We start from the raw sequence: 22,013 nt of genomic DNA on the forward strand, positions 1-22,013 counted from the left end.
ATAAGTTAGAAGTTAAGGGGAAAGACAGAAAAAAAAACAAAGAAGGTAAAAAGAAAGAAATGAAGACATGAGCAGAACTTAATGAACTGAAAACAAAGATAAAACACAGTTTGGTCAACGAAGCTAAAAACTGGTTCTTTGAAATAATTAATAAACAAATCTCCAGTCAGATTGATCAAGATAAAGAAAAGAGATAGATAGGCAGTATTAGGTATGAAAAATGGGACAGAATCACAAAGATAAAAAAGATAATAGGGAATTATTATGAATAATTTTATATCAATAAATCGGAAAACGTAGACCAAGAGGAAAATTACTACAAAAGTACAAATTACCAAACCTCAATAAAAAATACAATAACTTACATAGTCCTGCCAACTATTAAATAATTTGAATCAATAATTTAAAATCTTCCCATAAATAAAACATCAAGCTCATTTGATTTTACCAGTAAATTCTACCAAACATTCAAGGGACAGATAATTCCACTTTTATTCAGATTCTTCCTACAATGGAAAAAGTAGAAACATTCTTCATCTCATTTTATGAAGCTAGTACAATATTGATACTAAAACCAGTTCAAAGAGCAAACAATCCCCAAAGCTAGCAGAAGACAAAAAATAACCGAGATCAGAGCAGAACTGAAGGAGATAGAGACATAAAAAACCCTTAAAAAAATCAATGAATCCAGGAGCTTATTTTTTGAAAAAATTAATAAAATACACCACTAGCTAGACTAATATAGAAGGAAAGAGAGAAGAATGGAATAAAAGCAATCAGAAATGACAAGGGAGATACCACCCTTACCCCACAGAAATACAAACAACCATCAGAAAATACTATAAACACCTCTATGCACATAAACTAAAAAATCTAGAAGAAACGAATACATTCCTGGACACATACACCCTCCCAAGACTAAACCAGGAAGAAATCAAATCCCTAAGTAGACCAACAACGTGTTCTGAAATTGAGGTAGTAATAAATAGCCTACCAACCAAAAAAAAAAAAAATCCCAGGATCAGATACATTTACAGCTGAATTCTACCAGAGGTACAAATTTCTACTGAAACTATTCTAAAAAATTGAAAGGAAGGGACTCCTCCCTAACTTATTTTATGAGGCTAGCATCATCCTGATACCAAAACCTAGCAGGAGATACAACAAAAAAAGAAAACTTCAGGCCAATATCTGTGATGAACATCAATGCAAAAATCCACAATAAAATACTGGCAAACCAAATCCAGCACACACCAAAAAGCTTATCTACCATGATCAAGCTGGCTTCATCCTCAGAGTGCAAGGCTGGTTCAACATATGCAAACCAATAAATGTGATTTATCACATAAACAGAATTAAAGACAAAAACTACATGATTATCTGTGGTTGCAGAAGAGGCCTTTGATAAAATTCAACATAATGTTAAAAACTCTGAACAACGTAGGTATTCAAGGAATATACCTCAAAGAGCCATCTATGACAAATCTGCAGCCAACATAATACTGAATGGGGAAAAGGTGGAAGCATTCCCCTTGAACACCAACACAAGATGAGGATGCTCTCTCTCACCAATCCTACTCAACATCGTATTGGAAGATCTGGCCAGGGTAATCAGGCAAGAGAAAGAAATAAAGATATTCAAATAGGAAGAGAGGAGGTCAAATTGTCATCTCAGCCCAGAACCTTCTTAAGCTGATAAGCTACTCCCGCAAAGTCTCAGGATACAAAATCAATGTGCAATAATCGCTAGCATTCCTATACACCAACAATAAGCAAGCAAAGAGCCAAATCATGAATGAACTTCAATTCACAATTGCTACAAAATGAATAAAATACCTAGGAATACAGCTAACAAGGGAAGTGAAGGGCCTCTTTAACAACTACAAACCACTGTTCAAAGAAATCAAAGAGGACACAAACAAATGGACAAACATTCCATGCTTATGGATAAAAAGAATTAATACTGTGAAACTGACCATACAGCCCAAAGTTATTTATAGATTCAATGCTATTTCCATTAAAGTGCCATGGGCTTTCTTCACAGAATTAGAAAAAACTAATTCATATGGAACCAAAATTCATAAAATTCATATGGAACCAAAAAAGAGCCCAAATATCCAAGACAATCCTAAGCAAAAAGAACAAAGCTGGAGACATCACACTACCTGACTTCAAACTATCCTACAAGGCTACAGTAACCAAAACAACATGGTATTAGTACAAGAACAGACACACAGACCAATTAAACAGAGTAGAGGACTCAGAAATAAGACCACACACCTAGAAATAAGACCACACATCTGATCTTTGACAAGCCTGACAAAAACAAGCAATGGGGAAAGGATTCCCTATTAAATAAATGGTCCTGGGTGAATTGGCTAGTCATATGCAGAAAATTGAAATTAGACCCCTTCCTTAAACCTTACACAAAAATTAACTCAAGATGAATTAAAGATTTAAATGTAAAACCAAAAAACTCTAAAAATCCTAGAAGAAAATCTAGGCAATACCCATTCAGGACACAGGCATGGGCAAAGATTTCATGATGAAAATGCCAAAAGCAATCACAACAAAAGCAGAAATTGACAAATGGGATCTAATTAAATTCAAGAGCTTCCACACAGCAAAAAAAAATAAATAAATAAATAAATAAAAGCTATCATCAGAGCACAGAGACAACCTACAGAATGGGAGAAAATTTTTGCGGTCTATCTATCTGACAAAGGTCTAATATCCAGAGTCTACAAGGAACTTAAATTTACAAGAAAAAAACAAATAACTCCATTCAAAAGTGGGCAAAGGATATGAACAGATCTGAATTCATATAAATTAGAAACTTCTGGATGACTAAAACTACAACAAACTAAATTAAATGGAATCTTCAGAAGATAAACAACATTGGTTAAAGATGGCAAATTGAATGTATACATTAACTTCTCTCATAAAACCCCACTAAAATGGCAATAAACTGACTTATTTTAAAAGACATAAACCTTTAAGATACAACATTTTTTATTTTTTTTAAGAGACAGGGTCTTGCTCTGTCACCCAGGCTGGAGCATGTGACACAATCATGGCTCCACTGCAGCTTCCTGAGTAGCTGCGACTATAGGAATGTGCCATGGTACCCAGCTAATTTTCTAAAATTTTTTTTGTAGAGACAGGGTCTCCCTATGTTGTCCAGGCTGGAGATACAAAATTTTGAAAGCTTGGAAGATAGATACACAAATGGTAACCTACTCAGTAGAAGTGAAAAAACTGAATTGGAACTCAGCAGTAAGGAAAGTCAACAGGCAAACCAGATAAACTTTTAACCCACCAAAAGGATGTGGCAGTAGCGATACCAGGTACTTTGGGCAGTAAGGTACTGAGTAACAGGATAAAAGACCTAAAGATATGCAATGGGGGTTTCTTAAGAAATTGCTCTATCAAATAACTATACAATGAAGTTCACAAACCTCACCCAGGTGCTCAGAGCTTCTAACTAATTTTTAGTGATTTACTCTTATATATGAGTGGCAATCAAATATTTCCAGAAAGTCCCTAATATAAATGTGCCAAAACAAAACAAACAAAAAGGTGATCTGGGAGATGCAGAAACTATGCAGGGAGGAGAAATTTAAAAAGAAAGAAAAAAAAAAAAAAAAAAACGGCGATTACTCAACAGTTCTTTCAAATAGGAAGTTACTCATACCTAAGCAATACATTCCTAAATACTATTTTTCTTATTTATCCTGCTCTTAATTCATTCAACAAAAAAAAGAATGAAGAACAAGTTTTTAAAAAAGCCATTAGCAATAAAAGCATAGGTTCTGGAATTAGAGACATATAAGCTCAAATTCTTGTTTATTAGTTCGAAGTTTACTAGTAATGAAACGTTTTGCTCTCTGAACCTCAGTTTCATTACTTGAAAAGCAGCAATACAGCACTCATTTTGAAGGATTACATGATACATCACATGAAGTGACTACGCAGTAGCCACTTGAACATTCAACTCTTTTCTCAGCTTTCAGTGATTTGGCTTGATTATTTTATTTGAATCTCTTGGATGTATGTATGAATGTGTTAAAGATGCACTTTCAACTCTAAACTTTCAGGAGAAAAAAACTGTCTTTTCTTAAATTTACTGTTTTTCTTTCTATATGTCAAGTAGGTACTTGATAAGTTGTGGAAAAAAAGAGGCAAGATAATCATATAGTCATTACACATATCACTACAAAAGTTAACAATTTCAGTCATTTTTCAGTTCCAGCAGACCAATAGGAGATGGGTTATTATCTGTAATAGTGACTCACTACAGAAATAATTCTCAAAGTGGAGATGGTGAGCATGAGTTGTCTCCTTTGGAGGTATCAGAAGAGAAGGTGCCCTACAGGAGCTGTATTTTATGGGGGGAGAAAAAAGAGAAGGTGGCACGTATGCTTTGCAAAAAGAAGTAGACTCTACAACTCCCATCATATAATTTTTGTTGACATGCCATCTTTTCCTGTATTCACTAGGGGCATGGCAGTATAAATAATGGCTTTCATCTGAGCAAAGTAATGCTAACAATTAACCCTTAAGAAATTCATTCCGGCTAATACACATATTGTTATACTAAATATTTTATACTTCCTAGCCATGGATGAACTTAATATCTTTATTTAACTAAAATGGTATGAGTATAAACCCACATATATTCAAGAGTTGCCTACTACCAATTTTTCTCTCAAACAATGAAATTTTAGGAGACTCTTGAGACCTTGCAAAGATGTGCAATTAACAGGACTTAAGTACACTAATTAGGTATTTTAGATACTTTTCAGATATGAGATAAAACCTAATTTGTGCTTCAGATTCACCCAATAGGATTATACTAAAGGTAAATTTCTCTTCCAAGGATTAAGGTGGCATTTTTCACCAATAGTCTTCATATTTCATTCAAATATTATTTTTATCACTCCATCACCCCAAACCAAATGGTCACACAGATATATAGATATTGGTTTATGATGAGGAATGTCATGATCATGGGAAAAGTATAGTGCAGTAGGTAGGAGCACAAACTCTGGAGCCACAGTACATGGGTTCAAATCCTGGCCACCTGTAGCGACATGCCCCTCAATAAGTTTCTCACTGTAGAGCAGAGATACTAATGATAAGAATAGTAACTTAAATCATAGTATATGAGAAGTACATTAATAATGTTAAGAATTAGGAACAGTGCTTGACACAGAGCAATATATAATATTTGATATTATTATGGTTGTGATTCTTCTTTACACCTATGAGTGTCATTATACAAAGAACATTCTATTTCCTCAAATGTATGACAGTATGCCCAGTTATCCATCCATCTACCCAGTATATGTTGTATGTCTATTCTCTACTAGACCCTATGCTAGGAAGTAGAGCCATAAAGGTAACAATGCTCCATTTGTCAGATACTAAATAGCCTTGAAGGAGTATTTCAGAAGCATCTGCCCTACTTGACCTTACTCAACATCTTCACTTGATATCTATGTATAAAATAAACTTTAATCATCCTCTACCACCCCCAAAAAAGGCCTGCTTCTCCCTAGTGTTTACCATATCATTAAATCACTCCTTACATCCAGCTGCCCAAAGCAAAAAAGAAAAGGAGTCATCATTATTATTCTTTCTCTCATACTCTTATCCAAGACACCAGGCAAGTCATATTGGCTTTAAATTCAAAATATATTCCAAGTCTAACTTCTTTTCATTACCTATACCATTTCTAGAGTCAAATCAATTCTTATCTCTTGTCTGTTCCACTGCAAAAGCATCCTACAAACTGGTTTCCATACTTCTACTCTTGCTGTCTTCTAGATCTCCTCATAGAGCTAACGTTATCCCACCTCCATACTCGAAACCCTCCAAGAGCTTCCTATCACACATAGAATAAATTCAAATGCCTTATCTTGGTTTACAAAACACTACATGAGTTCTGGCCCCCTGATACCTCTCAGACCTCATGCTCTAACACTCGTCTTACTCCAGCCATCCTGGTCATCTCTCTATTCCATGACTGTGGCATAATTCTTCCTGTCTCTGGGTTTTTGTACTTGCTGTTTCCTCTGCCCAGAATACTCTGACCAGTGCTTCCTATGACTCACCCCACTCCATTATTTACATATCTCCTCAAATAGCACCTCCTAAGCAAAGCCTTGTCTAAACATCTTGCCTAAGACAGCCATAACTCCCGCTTATTTGCTACTCCAACCTCTGCTCTATTTCCATCATAGTATTGATCACCACTTGAGGTTATGTTATAAATTCATTTATTTTCTTTTTTATTAACTATCTCTCTACTAGCAAGCACGATGCAGGAAAACTTGGTATTTGTCTATCTTATTCAATAGTATCCCCAATGTTTAAAACTGCCTGGCACACAATAAGGGCTCAATAAACATTTGTTGAATAAATGAATAAAGTGAGAAGGTTGACATCTTCAAAGTTAACCTGAGGTTAACTCCACCTAAAAGTGAGAATAAGATTTAAAATGAGGCCAAGCGTGGTGGCTCACGCCTGTAATCCCAGCATCTTGGGAGGCCGAGGCGGGTGGATCACCTGAGATCAGGAGTTTGAGACCAGCCTGGCCAACATGGCAAAACCCCATCTCCACTAAAAATACAAAAATTAGCTGGGCATGGTGTCACGTGCCTGTAATCCCAGCTACTCAGGAGGCTGAGGCAGGATAATCGCTTGAACCCAGGAGGCAGAGGCCACTGTACTCCAGGGTGGGTGACAGAGCGGGATTCCCTCTCTCCCCCACCGAAAAAAAAAAAAAAGGGGAAGCTTCTTAGTTATATATACCCTAAATCCTCTAAAAAAAAATGTTATCTACGCCTTTCCCCCATGTTTTTTTCCTCAAATATCAGTCAAACAGAATACGTGTACATGTATACCTTAGCCATAAAGTATAAAGAGATAAACCATTTCAGACTTGGGTCTCTGAAATAATACTTCATTCCTACTTACATGGTGCTTAGGGTCTGGCGAGAAGAGGCACACAAACAAGGAAATAAGTATGTGATGACAAATTCAAAACAATCCTATGAAAGAACAGGGTTCTCTCATGAAGAATAAACAGGAAGATCCAGGTGGATGGGGTGGGTTCAAGGAAGGCTGATCTGGGAAGGTAACATGGATGCTGAGTCTTGAAATGTGAGAAGGAGGCTGTGCTTTGAAAGGAGAAGGGGTAGAGATCTTCCAAAAGATGAAAGATCATATGCTAAGAAACCGACGTTCTTTCAGAAAATGAAAGAGGCCACCAGAACTAAAGTACTCAGGTGGGATAGTGGAGAGGTTGCTAAAGAAGAGGTTAAAAAGTACGAAGCTTTTAATGATCATGCAGAATCTGAAAGACCATGGTAAAACGTTTAAATATTCTAAGAGAAACAGGAAACCAATTACAATAGAAACGCTGTTTTAGGATAAGACACTAATACAGAGATAGCTAGTTCGATTGTGTCTGGCTTCCTATCACATCACTAGCACTTAGTACAGAATTGGGGTCCTAAAAATATTTGGCAATGATGACCTGTGTTGCTTTCAGGAAAGTATTCCAGGTGATAGGGTCCACCATAATCCATATTGCCTTAACTCTGTTACAAGTGACAAAATTTTCTATCAATTTCCAACTTCCTAGCTCCAATGTCTCAAGAATATGCCAGGTGGGGGTAGGCACAGCTCTAGTGACAGCAAACAACTTTGGGGTTGTATACATATAACTCAGGAGTTAACTCTATTGATCTGTGAAATTTTTTAAAAAAAGCAAAAACTACTATTTACTCAATTTACTTAAGTCTTTAACTTTATAGTATGCAGAACTGAAAATACATAACAACTGTTGTTTTGTCATAATGTTGGGTGTGTTAGGCCTCATAGGCAGGCCTCAGGTCTTCTCTTGCCCTCCTTTAACCTGGTCCAAGGCAGGACTCTAATTTTTCCCCATCGTTGTAAACTGTGTGTCTTTAAGACCCTCCCCAGAGAGGGTTTTTGCCTTATAGTGTAGGGGAGGAATGCTGACATCATAAAAACCCAAAGGAACTGGGTTAGGAGAGCTTCTGGATAGCTGAATACATGGAGGTTCCTGGAGGGTGGGGCTCCCAGAGGGCATGAAAGCTCTGCACCCCTGCTCCCATACCTCACCCTACGCATCTCCTCATCTGTATCCTTTGTAATATCCTTTGTAATAAACCAGTAACTGTGTTTCCTTGGGTTTTTCCTTTTTGTTTTTTTTTTTTTTTTTTTGTTTTGTTGGTGTTTTGGTTTTTTTTTTTTTTTTGATTTTTAAAATTTTTATTTTAAGTTCAGGGATACATGTTTAGGTTTGTTACATATGTAAATGTGTGTCATGGGGGTTTGTTGTACAGATTATCTCATCACCCAGGTATTAAGCCTAGTACCCATTAGATATTTTTCTGATGTTCTCCCTCATCCCATTCTCCACTCTCCAATAAGTGTGTTTCCCTCTATGTGTCCACATGTTCTCATCATTTGGCTGCCACTTATAAGGGAGAGCATGCAGTATTTGATTTTCTATTTCTATTCTGCTAAGGATAATGGCCTCCAGTTCCAACCATGACTTGCCAGGACATGGCAAGGTTAATTTAGGTTAATTCCATGTCTTTGATATTGTGAATTGTGCTGTAGTGCACATACACATGCATGTGCTTTTTTCTGTTTTTTTTTTGAGACAGTCTTGCTCTGTGGCCCAGGCAGGCATGCAGTGGCACAATCTCAGCTCACGGCAACCTCTGCCTCCTGGATTCTGGTGATTCTCATGCCTCAGCCTCTGGAGTAGCTGGGACTACAGGCATGTGCCACCACACTCAGATAATTTTTGTATTTTTAGTAGAGATGGGGTTTTGCCATGTTGGCCAGGCTGTTCTTGAACTCCTGGCCTCAAGTGAGCTGCCCGCTTCGACCTCCCAAAGTGCTGGAATTACAGGCTTGAGCCACTGTGCCCAGTATCCTTGAGTTTTGTGAGCCGCTCCAGCAAATTAATTGAACCTAAAGAGTGTGGTGTGAGAACCTCAATTTGAAGCTGGTAGGTCAGAAGTTTTGGAAGCCTAGGCTGGTATCTGGGGGTGTGAGGGGCAGTCTTGGGCACTGAGCCCCCAACCAGTGAGATCTGACACTATCTCCAAGTAGACAGTATCAGAACTGAATTGGAGGATGCCCAGCTGGTATCTGCTGCTTAGTGTGTGAGGGAAAAAACCCACCCATTTGGTCACAGAAGTCTTTTGTGTTGACTGTTGTGGTGGTATGAGAGCAGAAGGAAAACACAGTTTGAGAGAGTTTTTTCCTACACACCACACCAATATGATCTGGGTTATTTTTATTTCAGCGATAGTATATCATCAACAAAAATGTTTTTCAGCTTTTTTCTAAAAGAAAAAAAAAATGTATATAAGCAATATAAAACATAGCCAGGTCTAAAAGCAATGGAGGTGCCTAAGATGGAAAATTTAAAGAGGCATTTACTCTCACTTGCACAATCTTAGTATGAAATGTACCCTTGGTGCGCTGAACACTAAACTGACAATAAAAGCAAGTTAATTTAAGATACACTGGCAAAATAGAATGATGTCTCTTACTTTCATGGTTTCCTTACATAAGAATGAAAGTACTTTCAGTTTAAAATGTTTTATTCGAATATATTACCTCATTTAATCTTCAAAGAAGTCTTAAAATTAAGTGTTATTATTCATTTTATGGATCAGAAAACTTAGCTATTTTAGTAAACTGTGACTGAATACATTAAAAATATTTTCTGAGTGTAGAATAATAACATTTGAAGTTTATAAATATTAAAACTAAAACTCTTAAACTTTTTAAAAATAAAAAAGCAAATGAATAGAGAAGCTTCCTAGAATTAAGATATTTATGACTTTTTATTTAAAACATTTTATTAATTTATTATTTTTCAGCTTTATCCATTTACTGAAAAAGGAATCTTTTTCCTTAGCTAAAAAATAGCTAAGTATTTTTTTTAAGTCTTTCAAAACAGTAATCCTTTTGCTCAATTATAGACTAAGAGGAGATATTTTTCAGAACATAAAAGTCTTTAAAGGAATAGTAATGTTATATCAATGACACAATTTTATACACATGAACAAACACATTTATACCTTCAAATGTCTTTCAAGGTGGATTTATTAATTGATATGTTAGTCAAAATTTTGAAAGAAAATATGAGATATATAAATTTGATTAGATCTGATTTCAAAAATTTTTATTTTATTTTAAACTAAGTTACTTTGTGGTGTTGAGTATTTTTAAAAGTACTTTAAAGTATTTTGAAAAGTACAATATGTAAAATATATTTTGTGATTGTTCCATTAATTTAAAAATATTGTTTAAAGAAAGGACTTCCTAACTCAAAATTAGCCAAGATTTCTAAAATTGGGTCAAGGTTTACTTGAGGATGTCTGACATACCAGCTCTGGGAGGCAGCTCCAAGGGAGATGACAAAATTCACGTAATTAAACTAAAATAGCTAGTTATCTGAATGAGGTGTTACAGAAGTCAAAGTCCTCTCCCATCATTACTATCTTCAGTTCAACAAGGGTCTTCCTCCTTTCTAATAGCCAGGAAAAAAACCTTGTTAAAGAGTTTTTGTGGAATTTATCCTAAGTGCAATAGGAAAGTTACCTTCTGAATCCAAAGAAAAAAAATCATATTCTAACTGAAATAATAAGACAAAAATATCTATGATGAATATTTGCAAAATGAATAAAAATTCGTACTGTATCCATCCAGACTAACATGATGAAACCCCGTCTCTACTAAAAATACAAAAAATTAGCCAGGCATGGTGGTGGGTGCCTGTAGTCCCAGCTACTAGGGAGGCTGAGGCTGGAGAATGGCGTGAACCCTGCAGGCGGAGCTTGCAGTGAGCGGAGACCGCGTCACTGCACTCCAGCCTGGGTGACAGAGCGAGACTCCATCTCAAAAAAAAAAAAAAAAAAAATTCATACTGTAGGAAGAATTAATACTATAAAAGGAACTAATACAATGTGCGAAACAGACATTAAAAGAGGAACAGGAAAGCTCTTGAAGCTAGCATGTCTGATTATGACAAAAGTCAAAGATGCCTCACCAAATTTTGAAGGAGAGGGTTATGACTGAATAGAAAAACACAAGAAGGGTGAATTAGAGTTTAAAAGTCAAAAATAAACATGCTTGTACTGCTAAGTGACAAGGCATCAAATTATCTATTAATAATGCTCATGACTAAGATTTGTGAATAAGCTAAAAACAAGTGAATAAATAGATCCTATAATTACATGATCAAAATTAAAGTCATTTTTAAATAATTCCTGCCTCTTAACTAGCACCTCTATACCACAGAATGAAAATCACCCGGTTTTTGCTGATGGGAATCTAACTGGTACCCTTTGCCCATATATATTATTCTATGATAGCAAATTGTGTCATGTTTAACCTATTCCTAGGGCTAAAGTTTTTTGTTAAAAATTGCTTAGTGATTAAACATGGTATAGTTTTATTTTCCAGGAAATAACACTTAAAAAATTAAGCAACACTACTAAAAAATTTTACTGGTTTTTTGGGCTTTGCTGCTTCTACTTCTAGGTGGACCTACTCCAAGTTCCCAGAATTTCATAATCCTTAAAGCTTCTAATTCTGAAACGGAAGTAGATCTGAGACAGTTGGAGTAGGCTTATTGGTTGGTATTGGGTTCCTACCAAGTGATTTTTGTTGATATGCACATGTTACTATTTCTATACCTTTGGAAACCCCTTGGTCATTCTTGCCCTAGTGCCTTAAAATAAAAGGTTGGCCAAATACAATAGCAATTTGACATGTAAAGGTAACATAAGGGTCTTCAGGGACAATTAGTTTCAGCACATCCCTTATGAAAAGGATGATTAGCACCCTTATAAAAGGGACCCCAGAGAGCTGCATTGTCCCTTCCACCATCTGAGGACATGGTAAGAAGGTACCATTGAGGAACCAGGAAACAGGCCTCCACTAGATATCAGATCTGCTGGAAATTTGATCTTGGACTTCCCAGCTTCCAGAACTGTGAGAAACACATTTCTGTTGTTTATAAGCCACCGAGTCTATGGCATTTTGTTAAAGCAGACTGAACAGATCCAGGGTAATAAAGGTTCAGAAAATCTAATGATTAACTTCAAGCTTAGATTATCAATGGTCTAGGTCATCCTTAGAATGTCTGCAGGATTCTTTTCTTCTTCCCCACTTTTTAATTATTACCATATAGGGCATTCTTTTCTTAGCAATACAGATGAGAGTTTAAAATCATAATTTTAAAATTGTTTTCTCTGATAACTATGTGTTCAATTTGCTTTTTAAACTCCTTTCATTTTCTGTTTACTATGAATATATTAACTTCTTAAATGAAAAGTTAAGCAAGTATAAGAGATATCTCTTCTTTCCCCTTTAACAAAGAAAACCCTTTATCTATGAGTACAACTACAATTTTAAATTTAACTAAGTTCTTCTTGGTTAAAACAAAATCATATAATTAATATTGACTCTAGCCCTTGATCATAAATTCTTTGACACAGTGGAAGAAAGGCAAGGCAAGGCAGATCGCCTTACCCCAATCTTTATATATATGAAGCCAAATACTAAATTTCAACCAAAAAATTAAACTTTGGATCATGTTTCCATTCAGGCTATGCATATAAATAACAAACATTAAAGTTAAAAAATATGCATTAGCTATTTGTACCTAAGTAAATGAAAATTAACAGGGCCCAACATAGACAAAATTATACATAAAAGAAAGATGTCTTCATCAACTCTAGCCTCCCTCCTCTTTGCCTCACAGAACGTAGCAAAAGTTATCTCCCAAATTTCAACCACTCAGGAAAAATAGTTAATATTTTCTAGAACATCAGACTTTAGTTTTCAGTTATATTTTATAATGTAAACTCCTACTTTCTGACATGGCTTGTAATTTATTTGGGAGGCAGCATATATCACAGTCCCCAAGGAAGCTTTATTAAACATACATGCCAGGTTTCCCGTTTACTCCTAGGATTTTCATATACCCAAAAAGAGAGAATATCTACATGTTAGAAAAGCTCCTAAGCAGATTCTAATGTAATCCTACTATTCTCTTTACTACCCTATTCCTGACACTTCTCTCATATACATAAAAATATATTTAGACCTATGTATATATGTATGCATGTATATACCTAATCTCCACCACCTCCTTAAGAGGTATAAACTCTATTTCTGCATTTTTCTAATTCTGATACAAATTTCTGAAAAGTGACTTAAGATTCTTTCTTAAATAGCAATATTGTTGTAACAATTCAATTTCTTGTCTTCTTAGGTTCAAAAAGGCCTTCAATCTTTCCCCAAAGCCTTTTTTCTGGAATTCTAATAACACAGGCAAATTTGAGGTCTATCAAATGTAAAAAGTACAGACTCTACTGTGAATCTCAGAAATTCTCTAAATCATAACACATTCAATAGCTGACAGAAGACTTTTGTTTCTCTTTTTCCTAGCATTTGGGCTAAAGTGATGATAGGGTAAGAAGGCAGAATATTCTAAACATTTCATTAGCTTTAGTTCATGAGGATTAATTTTTAACTTTATCCCAGACTCAGTGGGCAAAAATATTGTGTGGACTGGTGAGGATACTGCACTATAAGGAAGACTGACAGCAGGAATCTTTCTATCATGCCTGATTTTGATAACTACGATTAATGAATCAAAGTCATTACCTTATACTTCATGGTTCTATTTTATTTCTCTCACTATCGAAATTCTGTCTTCATGATTATCTTAATTTAATAATAGTACTAGTTAATATCTATTGAATATCTACTATATGCTAGGTTCTATGCAAAATATTTTACATATATTATCTCATTTAATCTTCATAATATGTCTATAAAGTAGATAACCTGTATTTTATAGAAATTATAAATTTTGCCCCATATTATATGGCTGATAAGTGATGGAGCAGTGATTCAAACCCAAGTCTACCTGTTTCTACAACTTGTGCTGTTAGCTGCTATACTAGTACAGGAGTCACGTTCCTTTGCTCACCATCTCTTTCACTCTTTCTTTGCTGATTGTCATACTTTTAACCATGTTTCTAGGTTGCTGTTTACCCCTATAGTTAGCTCCACTGGTCACAATTCCATCTATCATTCATTCACTGATCCACTCATCTAGAGATGCTAAGAGAAATAACACATTCATAGTAGTACCCACCATATAGAGTTGTTGTGAAAATAAAATAACCTACACAAAAAGTTTGGTACAATACATGGCACATGATAAGCAATCAATAATTCTACCCTTAAAGAGTTTAAGAGACAACATTTATTGAATGCCAGGCATAGCACCAACCACATTACTTATATTATTTCATTCTCACAATAAACTCTAGAAAGAAGTTACTATTTTTTTAAATGCCGTTTTATAAGTAAAGAAAGGTAGACTAGGAATAAATTGTCTAGACTAGGAGTAAATTGTAAGTGGTGGATCCAGGACACAGTTCCAAACTATTTTATTTCAGAGCCCTTGTTTTGAAGTTTTATGCTATAGTTTACAGTCTAATAAAAAAAAAAAACACACAGATAAGTAAATAAAAAAGCAATGCAAAGTGTTAAGTACCACAATAAAAGAATGCACAGGATGCCATGAAAATCAGAAGAGACAACTAACTCAGATTAGGAGCATTAGAGAAAACTTCTTGGAAGAGGTTATGCTTGAGTTGAATCCTAAAGAAAGAACAAATTATTTTAAGTAAAAAGCAGAGGAATAGAGCACTCAGAAGCGAGAGAAGAAAAAAATAGTATGGCCCTAGGGAAACTTCATGTAGCTAATCTATAAGATAAGAAAAACAATACTTACTATAGGGCTGTTTTGACAATTAAATGAGATAATAAATGTAAAGTGCTTAGAAGGGCACCTGGCACACAAACCTTTGAGACAGAAATTTTTCTTTTCATAATGCTAAAATATAGATTTCATAGCAGGGAAATAGCAAAATATAAACTCACTGAAGGATTTTAGGTAGGTGACTACCAGGGTTCGGATGGGACTTTCAGAGAGTTCTTTAAATTCCAGTGCCAAGCATATAATGGACACTTGGTAAATATTTCTAGAATACTGACATATGATGCAGCCATGTCGTGAGTTAAATTAACTATAGTGAAGCACAAACAAGAAAACAGATAATAGGATTTGTTTTCTAATTGACACTAAGTCACAACTATGGCAGCCAGCCTCCAACATCACCCCAATAATCTCTGACACTGGGTACTTATACCCTTGTGTAGACCATTTCTAAACTGTACCAGGGTTAGTCTGTGGGCCAATGACATATGGCAGAAATGATAGCATGTCACTTCTGCAATGAATTTATAAAAACCTGCAGTTTCCATATTAGGTTCTCTCCCTCTCTAGGATCTCTTCCACTGGGGTTGAGGCAGGGAGCTGCTATGGAGCAGCGCTACAGAGAGGCTCACGTGGCAAAAAAAAATGAAGCCCCTGGCCATCAGCCAGCAAAGAACTAAGGCCTACCAACAACCACATGAGTGAACTTGGAGGCAGACTCTCCAATCCCAGTGAAGCCTTAAACTAACTGCAGGCTTAGCTGAAAATTTAAGAATCTCTCATGAGGAAACATGAGTCAAAACCATACAGTTAAGCCACTCCCAGTTTCCTGACTTTCAGAAATTGTGTGAGATAATAAATATTAGTTGTTCTAACAGATAATTAATATAGTCATTGATCTTTTTTAACTATAGAGAAAAGATTTCATGGAATACTTAACTTTTGAAAGTAAAATATGTATATTTCTTTCTATAGCATTGTTTCTATCCAGGACTTGGGCAGTAGTTTTCTCTGGTACTCGTCTCATGTTATTACTTATCTACTCAAAGTAACTGTCAGCCTAATTCCTCTCTATACAACACTTTACTCTGTTTTGCTACCTAGTCTTGTGAAGGAAGCCAGACTCTTTCTGTCAGCAAGGTTAGTATAAATTCCACTGGGTAAATAATATTGATAGAAAAAGTATAAGCTATAAGTCTGTTCTATACGACTTTTCATAATTAATATACATTTCTAAGGCAAGCTTGAACTTGTCTAGAGAGTAAAGAACTCCAAGGCTGTTAAGTCAAGGTGCTCCTAAAAGAGATTCTGATTATCAAAGTAAGTGCAAGTCTGTAGTGCTAGTAGAAAAATTAACAATAGAGGAAGTAGAAGGTGGAATTGCTATTGTTTTCTGGGTATTTTAAGGAATATTATTAGAACTACATTACAGGAAATGTTTTTGCACTACCCTAAGCTAAATTCTAAGACTGTTTTGCCTCACAAGAGGAAACTAGAATAGAAAATAGAAAAATTTTGGCAGACCTTGGCCTTTCTGAGGATCTTTTCCATTTTACCTTGCTGGTCCTTTAATACTAGTATTTCTGCAGATCCGCTTGCCAATACATATGCTGGCTGACATTTTCTTTTTTTAAGAGAGAGTCTTGCTCTTGTTGCCCAGGCTGGAGTGCAGTGGTGCAATCTCAGCTCACTGCAACCTTCGTCTCCCGGGTTGAAGCAATTCTCCTGCCTCAGCCTCCCGAGTAGCTGGAATTACAGGCATGTGCCACCACACTCAGCTAATTTTTGTATTTTTAGTAGAGATGGGTTTTCGCCATGTTGGCCAGGCTGGTCTCGAACTTCTGACCTCAGGTGATCCATCTGCCTTGGCCTCCCAAAGTGCTGAGATTACAAGCGTGAGCCACAGCACCTGGCCTCATGATTTTAACTATATCTATATTATTCCTAAGTCTACATTTCTGACTAAAACTATGCTTTTAAGTTCTAGATCCATATTTCCAACTGGAAACCAAAGATATCCACATGAATATGTGGCAAACATCTCAAATATAATAGGTTCAAACATTACTTCATCACCAGCCAGCTATGAGATGGTCTTTCAATGCCTACTTCGGTTAATTGTGTTATCAAATACCGAATCACCCATAGCACAAATCTTAAAATTATCCCCAGTTAACCTCAGTTCCATCTAGGACCTAATCTTTTCATTCATCCTTTTAACATACTTGTGTTTTTATATTTACAATAGATTTCTTTTGGATAGCATAGAGTTGGGTTTTGTTTTTCATCCACTCTGATAATCTCTGCCTTTTAATTGGGCTGCTTAGAGCACTGATATTTAATGCAATTATTAATATGATTAGTTTAAATTCTACATCTATTTGTCTTATCTTTTTTTGTTGTTCCCTTTTTGACAAAGATACAAAAGCAAATCAATAGAAAAAGGATAGCCTTTAAAACAAATGGTGCTGAAACAAGTGAACATCCATGGTGCCCTACCTCAGCACCCCCTGAAAAGAACCTCAACCCAAATCTCAAACCTTGTACAAAAATAAACTTAAAATGGATCATGGACTTAAAATGTGAAACTATAATTTTTTAAGTATAAGGGAAAATCTTCAGGATCTGGAGTTCTTAGATTTGACACCAAAAGCATAATCCATAAAAGGAAATAGTGATAAACTGGACTTTATCAAAATTAAAAACGTTTGGATGAGAAAGATGATGTGAAGAAGATGAAGAAAGAAGCTACAGGCCAAGAGAAAATATTTGCTAACCACATATCTACCAAAAAAGACTAGTACTGAGAACATATAAAGAACCCTCAAAACTCAATGGTAAAAAACGAACAATCCAATCAGAAAATGAGCAAAGACATGAAGAGAAATTTCACCAGAGAGGAAATACAGGTCACAAATAAACAGGGAAAGGTTAATCAATATCATTAGCTATCATCCTGATGGGAAAAGCAAATTATAACCTCACTGAGATATCCTTACACTACATAATGACTAAAATAAAAAACAAAGACACCACCAAATGATGGAAAGAATGCAGAGAAAGTAGATCACTCGCTCATATATTGCTGGCAGAAATTTAAAATGATTCAACCATTCTGGAAAATACTTTTGCAGTCTTTGATCAAAGAAAATGCACAATAACCACACAACTCTGCAATTTTACTCATTAGGCATTTATCCCAGAGAAATGAAAACCCACGTTCATACAAAATGCAAATGTTCATAGCAGCTTTATTTGTGACAGCCAAAAACTGGAACCTGCCTTGATATTCTTCAACATGTGTCTGACCAAAGAAACTGTAGTACATTCATACTACAAAATACTAGTCAACAATAAAAAGGTATGAACTATTGATACATACAATATCATGACCGATCTCCAGAAAATTATACTGAGTGAGAAAAAAACTATTCCTGTTTGATTCCATTTATATAACATTTTTGAAATAACAAAATTTGAGAAATGAAGGGCAGATTAGTAGTGGCCAGGTATTAGGGACAGGGGTAGAGAGGCTGGAGGGATGTGGGTGCAATTGCTTGTGGTGGTGGATACATGGACCTACACATTTTCACCAGGTCAGGCTGCCTGGTGGAATATAGTGGAATATAGTATATAGTGGAAACCCCTGAAGAGTGTCCCTCTACAGCCCTGATGTTTCTGGGTTGAGAAAGAGTCTCGGCTGTAGGGTCAAAGAGACTTCCTGGACCACGGTGTTTTTTGTGGCTGGGTCCCTTCTGCTGGTTTCACTTGCTTGCCAGGAGCTTCCTAATGGGGAAGGGAATCTTAGGAGTCCTAGGCTTGTTGGATAAAAGCACCCGAAGCAAAATGATTAATGCTATTTCCAGATATTGCTGACAGAGCAATATCGAAATAACCTATCTGTTAAAAATTTTTTTCTCCCTTTATATTATCAAGACTGAATCAAAAAACAGATTCACTGAAGAAGAATTTTATTTTTATTTATTTATTTATTTATTTTTAAGATGGAGAGAGATTCTCACTATGCTACCCAGGCCGTTCTCAAACTACTGGCCTCAAGTGATCCTCCTGCCTCAGCCTCCCAAAGTGCAAGGATTACAGGCATGAGCCACTAAGCCTGGCTCATTGAAGAAGAATTTTAAAACTTCAATGTTTCAATTTATAGTATAAAATACAAAGTTATTATGATTGAAGAAATTATTTCTTTTAATTCTCAACATTTAAAGAACATATATTCTTGTAACCTTTAAATAAACAGGATGTTAACCAAAGCATCAAAGAGTAAAAGACATTAACCTAATCACTGAATGGGGAGAAGAGAGAAGTCAGGGTGGAATGTGACTGAAATGGAACTGTTGACCTGAGGCTCTTTAATGAGAGACAGCTACTCTCTTTATTTAGTTTCAGAACACTGGCAAGTAGCCCAAAACAAAACAAAACAAACATACATTCCTATTTTATGAGGTGCCATGAAAAATAAGAATCAGAAGTAGACAGGTAGAATCTTACCAAGTCAAAATACTGTTTAGAAATTTCTAATTGCCCCAAAGATCTTGGGGACATGAACATGGTGAGTGAATTTCTGGGAGGTGAGCTGGAAATACAGATTGGGGAAGGCCTTTTAAAGATGTTGATCAGTTAAAGGTTAATTCCCTGAGACAGCCCCATGATTCATTCCTTATTAGCAAGGCCTTCTTTGACCTCCCTATATAGAACAGTAAGAGCGCACCCCCTTTTTCCTCCTAAATTATTTTTCTTCAGAGAACTTATCACCATATGACCAGTTGAATAATTGTTTATTTAGTGATTGTCTTCTCCAAATAAAATATAAGATCAGGGATTTTGTTTTATTCACTGCTATATTCCCAGCACCTAGAAAAGCACCTGGTACACAGTTACACTCCATAAATATTTCCCTACTGGATAAAAAAAAAAAAATATCAGTGAACCCAGAGATGAAGACAACATAAACAGGAAAAAAATTTTAATATGCTTGTCTTAATTTCCTATTTATATGGCCAGAGCAAAAATCCAGCAATCTTTTTTGGTTGGGCTGAAATAGACCACTTCTGTTTAACTAAAACAACAACAAAAGGCTGGGCTTTAACAGGGAGCCTTTTGTAGAAGCTGTCCTTTGGTCTTTTGTTTCTAACCTTTCTGGAGTAGTGCTTGTATCTTCTAGTATAGACAGGAAACCCTCAAAGCTTCCACACATGTGAAAACAGTTGATTAAAGCAAGCACACTATAAATAAAAAAAAGTGAACACGGAAATTTTGTTCTGAGAATAGATGGCTAGTGGCTTAGAATCATACCAATAATTCTTCTTTACCTTTGAGCATCAGTATCTGTTAAAGAGCTCGTCTCTTTCGTTGAATTCAGAGCTAGTCTCTTTCGTTGAATTCCAATTGGGTTAAGAGCAAAACATTTATCTACATAAATACCTAAAGTCAAAATATGTTTTTGGTTTTAAGCATACTTGCATTAATGTTCATAGCACTAGTCCTTAAAAACCAGTCATCTATAACAAAAAGAAAAAAAAGAAAGAAATCTAATCAAATGTATAGTCATTTTTATTTTGAAGGCCACAACTTAAAAAAAAATACAAATATTAAATTTGGGTACCTAAAACTGACTGAGAACCACTTTTAAATTAAGGACAAAATGATATGCTTGTTTAGACACATTTCCCACTTTTTTGAATGGGTTGTTATTTTTTGTTAGTTTGTTCTAACAGACTTGTTTCTGTAAAGAAATTTGTCATTTAACTATTCTGTAAATGTTATAACTCATATGATTCATATGATGGACTGATATTTTCTTTCCACTTTATGTTGTTCTTGCAACAAAATTATTTAGTCAAATCTATCTAGAGACACAATCCTTCTACTTTTTGACCTGGGCGGGTTCACCCCTCCTTAGGCAACCTGGCCATCCCCTGCTCCTGGGAGGTCACCATATTGATGCAGAACTGCACAAGCCCAGAACTCCTGGGTGCCAGCGATCCTCCCACCTCAGCCTACTGAGTAGCTGGGACTACAGGCATGTGTCACTGCACCTAGCAATCCTTTCTAGTTTCTTATGTTGCCCCCTTGTATCTTTTCTACGTCTAACTCTACAATATTTTCTGCAACATTCCTCTGAGTCATTTCAAAGCACCGAACTTGGTTTGACTAAAACAACCCTTTTTTGCACTTACATTTCATAACATTACAATAATATGAAAAACCAGCAAATATAAATCTGGGAGTAAACAATGCTTAAACTTTTAATACATACAATTTCACTAGTGGGAGCAAAAGAATTCAGGTATATCAGAGAATACCTTTCTAGCCACAAGCATTCAGCTTCCAGGAGCATCCTGAGAGACCAATCCTTTTCAACTTCTACTCCTCAGTAATAGGTAAAAGATACAAGTCAATAAGTATTTACTTAAACTGAAGAGTACTTGGATTTCTGATAATAATCTATGCTGGAAGGTGTTAAATTTGCTATTCACAGAAAACCCTGTTCTAATTATCTGAAAGCAGCAGAGACATTTCCTGCTTTTGTATAAAACTTGGCACATTACTATGTACAAATGCAAACTTTTTAAATAAATAAAGATGAAGCTAAAAATGAAGGATGGCCATCATACGATTTTAATGTACAGAAGGATGAAAATGTCTAAAATCTCTTAATCTTAAATTTCTATCATAATGTTAGAATTTAGTGTTTTTAAAAGTCTACATAGCATTACACATTTCAAAACAAAGTTCTTTGCTTGATATTTACCTAAGCTATGGACCAAGTTTCCTATTTTATGTCTGATATGGTTTGAATGTTTGTCCCTCCCAAATCTCATGTTGAAATGTGATCCCCAATGCTGGAGGTGAGGTTTGGTAGAAGGTGACAACATCATGGGGGTGGATCCCTCATGAAGTTTAGCACCATCCCCTTGGTGATAACTGAGCTCTCGCTCAGTTAGTTCACAAGAGATCTGCTTGTTTAAAAAGGGTATGGGACCTCCTCCTTCCTCTTGCTCCTACTGCTACCATGTGACATGACTGTTCCCCCTCCGACTTCTGCCATGAATATAAGCTCCCTAAGGACTCACCAGAAGCCGAAGAGATGCTGGTGTCATGCTTCCTGTACAGCCTGAAGAACCATGAG

The 22,013-nt window shown here is 35.8% G+C and overlaps 1 protein-coding gene across 1 annotated transcript in view; it reads right to left on the reverse strand.

The window, feature by feature from the left end:
- The window catches only part of RB1 (RB transcriptional corepressor 1), a 174,359-nt gene that overhangs the window by 23,052 nt on the left and 129,294 nt on the right, over window positions 1-22,013 (reverse strand). The window lies entirely within an intron of this gene.

Source organism: Piliocolobus tephrosceles, chromosome X (assembly GCF_002776525.5).
Source record: "Piliocolobus tephrosceles isolate RC106 chromosome X, ASM277652v3, whole genome shotgun sequence".
NCBI lineage: Eukaryota > Metazoa > Chordata > Mammalia > Primates > Cercopithecidae > Piliocolobus > Piliocolobus tephrosceles.